The following is an 11,647-nucleotide window of genomic DNA, read 5'->3' on the forward strand; positions in this document are numbered from 1 at the left end:
ATTTTGGCCACTTTGATGACTAACAAAATTTATCATACTTGATTTCAAATAAATAAATAAATATACATTTAATTGCTATAAACTTTATATAACATCTCATTAATTTTAATTTAACAATAATAAACATAAATATTATTACAAATTAAAATAAAATTATTAATTATTTATATAAATAAAATAATTAATATTAATTTTATTGGTGACGTAAGTCGATAAAAATATTACTCTGCTTTTTCACTTTGCGTCACTTGAGAATGGTCTCCATTCAATTTAATAAAACTAAGCATTATGAAATTTATTCAATTTAGCAAAAGCATCCAACTCACATTAGTCAACTCATGTTCATGCGTCCGTTTTTCAATGCCATTACACTTCATTTCAATATTAAAATAAAAAAAATAACACTTTCACACATAACAATTTTATTATATTTTCATTCAATGCCAATTAAAATAAAAACACCATCACAATAAAGTACGCATACAATTATGATTAATGACAGCAGCGGAATGCAATATTTTAATGGCAGTAGCATCGTTTATAAATTAAACTCCTCGATTAATAGGCATTGCAATTATAAACCCTCAATTAATAATTAGGGTTCGTGAAAATCGGAGATAAACATAATAAAGGAGAAACATCACATAATAGGAGAATCATAAATCCTACAACCTAATCTGATACCACATGTAAAATTAACGAAGGATCTTTAGAAATTAAGATTCTCATACGATAAACATAATAGAACACTAACCTTGATCCATGAGAGATTTTGTAAATATGCGTTCTCTTCTCACACGTTCTTGATGGGTTATTGTGAAAATAACCTAATGACCAGAGACAAAACTCCAATCCCTTTTATAAACCAATGTCCATCAAGTTAATTTTTATTTTATCTTTATATTTATTTTATTTTATTATCACTTATCATACTTATCATAATAATAACCAATAGTCTTTAAATTTTATTAAATCACAATTGGACTCATAATAATATTTCAAATGATTCAGCAATAGAATTAATTCGTCAATTAATTCTAACATTTAATACTAACTTGTCCTTTAATATAAATGATAAAAAAAAAAGCTCTTTATAATTAACTGAAATGTATAAAAAACTGATAAATCATATGAATTTCATTTCTTATTTAGTAAAATTTGACTAGATAAGTAGTCATACAATGTCATGAAACATATAAATACGTTAGTACTATATATAATATTTAAAGTAATTATTACAAAAGTAAATAACTTTCCATAACTTTTCTTTCATAGAATTTCATTTCTTAGTGTATTTAAAACGAGAAGTCTTTGAAATGAGGGAGTGATAATACCAACCTTTCCTGCATTAATTCCTTATAATAAGTGGAAATTGTATATATTAGGAAGGAAATGTAGCAAGAGAGTGAAAAGGGAGAGACATGTCCCTTCCTTTATCATCAAACAGGGGAAAGTTTTCCGATGTGGGAAAAATAAATAATGAAAATATGAAGATTGAGAGAGGCATTTAAGAATTTGTAGGCCACAAATGTTATGGTTGGATCTGCAACCAACATGTTACTCTCTCATTTATTACTTTCCTTCAAAGTTCAAACACATGTCACCCATATGTGGATAAGTGGGCAAGCTTTTCCCCCATTGAAATGACGTTTCAATCACTCAGACCTTCAAATTTTCCATGTCATATTTTTCCTCAATTTTTCTCCAATATCCTTTTTCTAACAATATCTAATATCATTTTATTTTTCTAAATGATCTTGTTTACTGTAACAATTTGTAATTCGGTTGTCTGGAGGTTAAATTTTGAAAAGGGTTTTCTGGTTTTTCTTTTTTTAAGAAAAACAGATTTTTTTTTTACAAATGTATAAAATAAGAAATTAGAGAAAATTTATTTTAAATAATTGAGTAAAAATACTGGGATTAAATTTTAATTTATTTGAAAAAATAAAATAAAAAATAACTTTCAATGTTGTAATGTTGATTTCATAACATGATTTGTATTTATTGGTTTGTTAATAATAAGATAGAAAATATAATTTTAATTTTGGACATTGAACTAAAAATTAATATAAATAATTAATAACATAACTATTATTTTAAGTGGTTAAAAAATTTGAATAATGTTTATGATGATAATTATCTTTCGGATGTTGAAAAAATGTAAAAAAAATCTTTGTTTTAATATATTTAATAATGCAATGTAAAATTACAATACCCCAAATTAGAATAATCGTATCACTATAATTAAAGCTTTATATGATTTGTATTAAGCATGATCAATTCATATATTATATATTTATAGTCTTTTTGGCAAAATTTCAAAATAGAATCCAACAAAAATTAGGGAAGGTCACTGTACAAAATATGTATACGTATATGTAACTTTTACCTATAACTTGACCCAAATAGTCTTATTGTTGTAAAAGTTCTCTTATATAGTATCTTTCGCTCATATATAACATACTATCATCATAACATAAAAATAAACCAAACAACATGATAAGTTATTGAAATTATAACGGACCACACAATTTATAAATCATCTCATATTAATTGATGATGAGAATTTATGATTGTACAAGAAACTTTAATGTGAGAGAAATGTGTATCTTTGAAACTGCTAATGTTATCTTTTATATATATATATATATATATATATATATATATATATATATATATATATATATATATATATATATATATATGTATATTATTGTGTAAATTTTGTAATGGATAAAGTTTTTGTATATTTTGAAAGTGTAACTATAATTTCTCGTGAAATACTGAAAATACATCTTCTATTATTTATTATTATGTAATCATATAAATAGGTCATTACATTATTAACTAAAATATAAATTACTTATCTTAAATTTAAAATATTTATTTATTATAAAAGTTATACTATATAATTTATATTTGAAAGTTTGTTTTGTTATAAATTTAATTATATGAAGTACTTTCTTTGTCGCTAATTATTAGATGTTTCTAAAAAAATTCTATATCTCTACTGTTAGACCTTAGACTTTTCTTCTGGTTGCTGTGTATTAATTATTTTTCATCAAAATATCTTAAACGATCTTAGTTCATAAATACAAAATGCTACGGATAGATCCTCCTCTCTTTTACGAACCTCGATAATTAACTATTTGGAAAATGCCAAGAATTAATAAAAATATTTATTAAAGGAGGAAACCATTTTGTTGAGATGCGGAGAAATACAGTCCCTATGAACTTTTAATACGCTCTCACATGATTTCCAATAAAGAATTATCCTTCTCCTTTGAATTTCAGTATTAAAAACGTGGGTGAGTGAAGCCTTATTATTTAAACTAAAAAATAATAATTTTTTTATGGCGGGATCTCTAAGATTCAATAATCCTGCTCTCTATATAAAGACTCATGGTAGGAGTGCAGAGGCAACTCTGAAAGAAAAGAAAAGAGGGAAGAGAAGGATAACCTGAACATAGTCACTGAGAGATGGCGACATGCAATGAAATCAACAACACCAACATTGAAGACCAAAGAGAAGCTCCCATAAACGAAGACATCTTAGAGACCATATTCTCTTACGTGCCACTCATCCACCTCCTCCCAGCTTCTCTCGTCTCACGTGCCTGGAAGCGTGCGCTCTCCACCTCCCTCCGCCACGTCAACCCCATCAAGCCATGGCTCATGCTGCACATCCAGAACCCTCGTGCACTGCACGTTACCACCACCTTCGCCTACGACCCACGCTCTCGCACCTGGTTCCAAATCCACGCGCCGCATCCCAACCACGCCTCCACTCTCCGCGCCTCCAACTCCACGTTCCTCTACACGCTCTCCTCCTCCGAGTTCGCCTTCTCCATCGACCCCCTCCATCTCCACTGGCACTACGCGTGTCCCCCACGCGTGAGTCGCACCGACCCTATCGTTGCGCGAGTGGGACCACTCATAGTGGTGGCGGGAGGCGCGTGCGAATTCGAGGACGATCCTCTGGCTGTGGAGGCGTATGACACGGAGTCCCGCGCGTGGACCCGCTGCCAGTCTATGCCGGCGATTCTCAAGGACTCCTCCGCTTCCACGTGGCTCTCTGCGACCGTCACCGGAGAGAAGATGTACGTGACGGAGAAAAACTCCGGCGTGACGTACTCGCTGGATTGCAACACTATGGGGTGGCAGGGCCCGTTGGAGGTGCGTCCGAATCTGAGCGTTTTCCACTGCGTGACCGGAGCGATAGGCGGTCGTTTAATGGTTGCGGGGATGGTGGGGGAGGTGGAGAAGGTGGAGGAGGTGAAGTTGTGGGAAGTGAAAGGGGAATTAGCGGTGGAAAGTGAATTAGGGTATTGGTGTGAGGAGTTAGCGGCGATGCCGAAGGAGATGATGGTGAAGATTATGGGTGAGGGCGGTGGCTCCATTGTGGTTAACTGGATCGGGAATTATGTGTATTTTCAGAACCGTTGGGAAGCGGAGGAGATCGTTGTGTGCGAGGTTGGGAGTGGCGGAAGTTGCGAATGGGAAAGCGTGAGGAACGTGACGGCGAGTGACGTGAATCGCATGCAGAGAACGGTGTTTAGTGGCGCCCATGTGGGGCTTGAAGATCTAAAGAAGGCGATTAAGAAAAATTGTTTGTTTGTGGAAAAAGTAGTGTGAGTGATAGTGAAAATTGTTTCATTTGGATCCAGAAAAATTTGTTTTTATGTGGATTGAAATAGATAAATGGTTCTTGTGTATCCATATCCATAGTATGACACAATGTCTTTAGATTGGACCAGTTCATGTCATGATTATGGGAGTGATTCGCTGCTTTTGCCTGGATTGTAAAAGCTGAGCTGGTGATTCTCATCTGTTAAACTTGACTTGCATGCAGTGAGAATATGATTTTGATTAATGTTTTTCACGTCATGCTATGTATTCTTTGAAGAATAATGTTACTTCCATATTACTTATTACCTTTTATACAATAAATTTTACTATTTAAGAGAAATATGAGATGAAATAAATCATGTACTAGCGACATGAAAGGATTTGTGATGGACGGAGGGAGAATGTTGAGATTCATTATGCATTTATGGCTGAAAGCAATGCAGAAGCAGATTCAAACCTTAAGGATATACGTTTCAGTATCACACGTTTGTTGACCCCAAATATTGATTCAAGAAGGTTGTGATGAACTACCTATATGATTCATTAATGCTCTATCTGAGGTAAGAAAAAAAATAAGGGAAAGAAAGTAAAAAGTTAAATTGTTTAGACTTAAGAAATGAAAGTTAGAAATGAGAAGATACTCTGTACTCGGTTTATTTCATGTAATAAAATAATTTTTAATATTAATATATTTAGAAAATTAATTTGTAAAATATTTTTTAAATAATTTGATATAAATAATATTTTTTCAAAATATAAACTAAAAATAAAATAAATTTTAAATTAAACTAAACATGTATTATAAAATTTAAATAAATGAAAAATCATATTTCAAAATAAAAAGAATATGAAACAAAAATGATTGTTTAACAAAGATTTTGTCGACAAAGTTGACATGGTAGCACTAAGTAGAATAATTTTTAAATTCTAGTTAAAATACTTTTTGATTTCAATTTTCGTCAAGTTTTTGTTAAATAAGTCATAATTTTGGTTTTGTATTCAATTAGGTCTCAATTTTCGTCAATTTTGTTCAATTAGATCCTTTTTTGTTAACACCATTTACATCATTAACGACCATGAATAGTGACGGTCACGTGTCACTTCGTGTTTTTCTTTTTTTACATTTTTTTAAAATTTTTTAAAATTTTTAAAATTTTTAAAATTTTTTTTAAAATTTTTAAAATTTTTTTTAAAATTTTTTTTAAAATTTTTTTAATTTTTTTTAAATTTTTTTTAAATTTTTTTAAATTTTTTTTTAAATTTTTTTAAAAATTTTTTAAATGTCCACGTGTCAACCTAGCAGTGTGTCACGTATCAAAGTCAATGTTCTATATTCAATTTGGTCCCTATATTTTTTATTTTTGTTAAATTTAGTCCTAATTTTTGTTAACATAAACCAATTTGGTCTCTCCCCAAAATTGAAACCAAATTTAATTTTTATATTAAAATTCACATTTTTTATTAAATATTTTTATATAATATATTAAAATTCACATCATTATAACTTTGATATAAAAATTAAATTTGGCCACATCTTCGATAGAGACAAAATTGGTCAATTTTAAACAAAATTGGTCAATTTTAAACAAAATTGGTCAATTTTAAACAAAATTGGGACTAAATTGAACAAAAATAACAAATATAGGGACCAAATTAAATATAGAACATTGACTTTGACATGTAGTACGCTATTGGGTTGACACATGGACATTTAAAAAATTAAAAAAAATCACGAAGTGACACATGGCGGTCACTGTTCATGGTCGTTAATGATTTAAACGGTGTTAGCAAAAAAGGACCCAATTGAATAAGATTGACGAAAATTTGGATCTATTTGAACACAAAACCAAAATTATGACTTATTTAATAAAACTTGACGAAAATTAGGACCAAACAGGTATTTAACCTTAAATTTTTAAATAATCCACGGTAGAAATAGAAGAGAAAGTTCTTGTACCTTAATTTCATTTTCATTTTGAAGTTTCGCGCTTTGCTCTTCTTTTTCATTTCGTCCCGAAAGTCCATGAAACGGTTCTCTCTTTCACCGCCTTTATCCCCACAACGGTTCTATCTTTCGTCTCACAGGGTCGTGCCTTTATCTATCATTTTCATTGGTTGTCTCCCATAAGGTAGACAAACACACTTGGAGGATTGTTGTTGGCGACTTTGATCTCTTCCCTGAGGTTGGCTCTATTTTCTCTCTTCAATAACTTCCATGCCTAAATTTTTTGTTTGGGACTCTTCTGCCTTCATTCCTGATTTTCTTTGGTTGTGTCGCTAGGGATTGATTTTTCGTTGGGGTTTGTTTTGGGCGTCAATGCGATTTAAGAGCTTTGGAATTGGAACCCATCGAAGGAGATTAGTTTTTTATTTTTTGCGCTTGAAATTTTGTGATTCAATGTTTCTTTTTTGGAATAGAAAATTGAATGCTTTGCACTGATATTTTGTTCGCTTCATTGGTGCAAAGGCTTGTGCTATGTATGTTGGTGTTGTGGTTTCACACTAGTCAATGGAAGAAGCCAATGAACAATTGAAGTAATGGCACTTATACAACAATAGGACCCAAACCAATAGAATAGAACAATATAGCATATATGACAACAACAAAAAATCCATAAAACAAATCAAACTTGGGGTTGCAACAACTACTAAAATAGTGGCAAAGTATTAAATACCAAACATAGACTACTTATGTGACAAACGCAGTGCAACTTTTTTCATAAATATAATACATGACTTGCTACAAATTCAATTAAACATCTACATTTGTCCACAAAGTCTGTATACATTTCCTCATCCAAAACCCACTAACAGTGCTAATAAGTGAACATTCCTTAACAAGCTCATAAACCCTACCAATAATATCCTCATCCAATGATACATTCATCAACACAAACCACACCACAACAAGGAATTCGTAAAAAAAAAAAAAAACAGGGGATTCCAATTAACCCTAAACAAAAAAGGAAAAATATCACTCCAAAACAAAGATGGTGAAAGAATGAAACTACCTCCAATATAAAAAGTATCCATCGATGGAAGAACGAAAAGTCTATTAGGAATCTAAGTGTGAGTCTAAGTCCCACATTGATCAGAAATGAGAAAGTAGAGCATCATATAAGGATGAAGGCAAATAAACCCATCGCCTTAAGGTTTTGGGTTAAGAGTGGTGTCAGTGCCTTATATGGTTGAGTTCAGGTCTCATTAGTGTTTGTTCTCCCCAGTGAAACCCCTTCCTTATAAACCTAACAAGTGGTATCAGAGCCGGTGGTTAAAACCAGCTCAGACGAGTGTAGTATGGTCCTAGTATCGAAAGTTTTCCTAAGAGTGTGGGTCAGGTAAGCGTGTCCTATTAAAGAAAAGAACGGTGGTACAGAAAAGGGCAGAAAAGGAGTACTCGTGGGTGGTACAGAAAAGGGCAGAAAAGGAGTACTCGTGGTTGGGAATGCTTCCGTTGGAGGTGGAGTATACCAATGTGGTTGAAGGGACTCACCCTTGAGGGGGAGATTGTTAGGAATCCAAGTGTGAGTCTAAGTCCCACATTGACCAGAAATGAGAAAGTAGAACACCATATAAGGATCAAGGCCCATAAACCCATCACCTTAAGGTTTTGGGTTGAGAGTGGTGTTAGTGCCTTCTATGGTTTGACTCAAGTCTCATTGGTGTTTAATCTCCCTAGTGAAACCCCCTCTTTATAAACCTAACGAAGTGGCCCAGTAAACCAGAGTCCACCGTCCTCCATGTATTTGTCATCCACAAAACCACCCATTAAACTCTAACTATTTAATAAATATGTGGTAAATAGGAACAATGACAACTAGAAACTTTGTCTCTATCGCACAAGAAAATGAAAAGAAAAAGGAAAAAGAAGAAGCAGACCTTTTGATTTCTAAACTAGGAGCTTTTGATAAGTAATCTCTAGATGAGAACCAAATGGAACAATGTGAACTGGGAACATTTAGGGTTTCGTTCAAGAAACTGAGAAGAGAAAGGAACATTTAGGCAGAGCTTTTCATCTGCAAACTAAGGAAACTACGAAGGAACTTCCCTTTCACGCACATAACATCGAAATGACAAAAAACAAAAAACTATGTAAGAGTAACATAGATTTTGTCAAAGTTTGTCAAATAAAACTTTAACAAAATATCGTTTTCCATTAACATAAATTAATTTAAGATTCGATTTTTTTTAATTTGCTTTTTGTAATTTTATTTATAGTTCATCTGCATAAACAATATCTGTATAGAAACAAAAACAATATAAATTAGCTTGGAGCAGTGCACCTTTATTATATATAATTTTAGATAACACCAAATTAATGCATGCATAGAAATGATAGGTTTAGAAAATTAATATACATCTTTAATGTTATTGGAGAATTCATTTTGTTATTTATCTTTTATTTTATAAAATTATTATTATTTTATAAAAATATTAAAATTACTTTTTTTTTCTTTTCTAGTATTTTAGTATTTGAGAAAAAAATTAAAAGAAGAAAAACAATTTTTTATTCAAGATTTTATTAGTTTTTTGTTTTTTTTTTCTATCCTAAATAGATTGTGGTTTTTTTTTCGTAAGCAAGGAAACAGAGAAATTATTGTTAGAGTTGTTCTGACGTAGGTTGTCTTCTCTGACGATGAAGTGGTGCTGGGTGGGGTTGCATTGCTGACCAAAACAAGGGTTTTGTTTTAATCTGCTATGATGAGTGTCTCGTAGAGCAACTTTTTGTCTAGTTGTTACATTGAAGTTACTTTTCTAAATCTTTAATTTTTATTGTGGTCACAACTCTTTTTCTGTTTGTGGAAACTTAATCATAACCATATATCAATGTCCCACTTGGTTTTGTTGAATATGTGTTGTATGTTTGACAAATTTATACGTATTAATTTAAAATTTTGATGATCGATAATCTTACAATTAATTTATTAATATACATTTAAGTTTATTAGACGTTAAAAATTGATAAAAAAAATAGTGAAAAATTAATTTATTGGTATATATTAATATTTATTAGATTTTTAAATTTTAACTTTTAGAAGTTAAGAATAAAAAAAGTATAGGAACTAATTAACTTTAAAAATTTATTTATTAATCTATAGTAATATTTATTAGGTTTTTAAAATATAAATTTAGAAGTTAGGAATAAAGAAAATGATACGGATAACACTTGATAACACATTTATCACAAATTTGATAACACTTTTTATCGCAAACTTAATAACACTTTTTTTTGTGTGTTATATTGAAATGGGGTATTATTAATTTATGTGAATAAAATAGATATTACGTCTTACACTTGATTATTCTTACTCCTTTAAAATATTTTTCTGTATATTTTTTTTTTCACATAAAAAAGTTTGGGTATAATTTCAAGTGTTCAATTGACTAAGTTCTTCATCTAGTAGGTACTATAAAAATTATTATTTTTTATTATTCTTTATCCTTAATTTTTGTTTTATTTGAAAAAATTTTGTTTTGTTATAAAATCTTTCATTATCTGTGAACGGTTAAACTATTTTAATATCTAAAAAACATTATCAAAAAGTATTTTTTATCTTATCACATTTTTAGATATATATTTTGTTCCTGTGTTCGATTTTATTCGATTATGATCGTTTGATCATTTTTATTTATTTTTTTATTTGTATATGTTGTTTATTTTTATTATGTATATTTTAATAACTTTTATGTAATTATTTTTATTTTATTTTATTCTCACAAGCATAATTTTACCATCGCAATTGCATAAAGATATTACATTTACTATAATACTACGTAAACACAAGCGTTATCGCGCCTGTGTGTATACATTTTTTAAATATGCGTGTTATTATATTAGTAGGTGATAATACTGTAATGTTATTAAGTTAATATATAAATTAAAATTATATTTATTAGAAATGAAGTGAAATATATGATAACAGATGAAAGAATAACCATTAATAAATAAAGACGAAGAGAAGAAGAAGAGACATCCGATTTTATAAAAATCTTGTAAAAATAACGATCAATTTTTAAAAATTTAATAAATTATTATATTTAAAGGGTAAAATGGGTATTTTGAAATGTGGACACAAAATGGGGAATCCCTTTTATATATTGTTATAGATAATAATTTAATATTTTCATAAATCTTGTTTACACCATCAAACATACATTGAAGTTCAAAAAATAAAATATTTATGTCTAAATTTCAATTATTATTATTTTAATATGTTTTCTCTATGTGATTTCGTTCGATATATTTTTATCGGTGTATAAGAAAAGAGTTTAAAGATGCATTTTAAATATTTTTAAACTCCAATATTTATTTTCCTTTTATAATTTTCTAAAATATGATTTTTACTTTATCAATTTTATTTCATTAATATTTGCAAACTTTATAGAAATTTTGGTAGTCTTGAAATTTTATTTATGTGTAATTGTGAAATATTTTATATAATTCTTTCACTTTTATCCAATTTTATTTGGTATTCTAATTTAAAATTTATATCATTATTTATTTCTAAATATTTGACACTAATGATATGAGAATGTGTCTTTTTTATATTAAATATTTGATAATATTATGTTTCTTTGATGTGATTTTTACTTGTTATCAAAAAATAAGTAATTAATATTGAAACACAAAGAGAGAGCATATATGATGTTACGAATCTAAGTGTGAGTCTAAGTTTCACATTGACTATAAATGAGAAAGTAGAGCACTATATAAGAATAAAGACCCATAAATTCATTGCCTTAATGTTTTGGGTTGAGAGTGGTATCAATGCCTTGTGTCGTTGGGCTCAGGTCTCATGGTGTTTGTTCTCCCCAGTGAAACCCCCTCTAAAAAACCTAACATATGGTCACATTTACAAATATACCAGTTACTCGATGGGGATGTGAATGATACAAAAAACTTATATTTGTTGGGAATGAGATCGGGATGGGAATAGATTCTTACTTTGAGGATGAGTATGAGATAATAAAACATGTTCACATCCTGTCCCTTTGTAATTTCTATTTGAGGTTTAGT

The 11,647-nt window shown here is 29.8% G+C and overlaps 1 pseudogene; it reads left to right on the forward strand.

Moving 5' to 3' along the window:
• Positions 1–3,350: 3,350 nt before the first annotated feature.
• Positions 3,351–4,934, forward strand: LOC114177393 (F-box/kelch-repeat protein At1g23390 pseudogene; annotated as a pseudogene).
• Positions 4,935–11,647: the final 6,713 nt, after the last annotated feature.

Source organism: Vigna unguiculata, chromosome 3, assembly GCF_037176805.1.
Source record: "Vigna unguiculata cultivar grain cowpea cultivar isolate G323 ecotype 2 chromosome 3, ASM3717680v1, whole genome shotgun sequence".
NCBI lineage: Eukaryota > Viridiplantae > Streptophyta > Magnoliopsida > Fabales > Fabaceae > Vigna > Vigna unguiculata.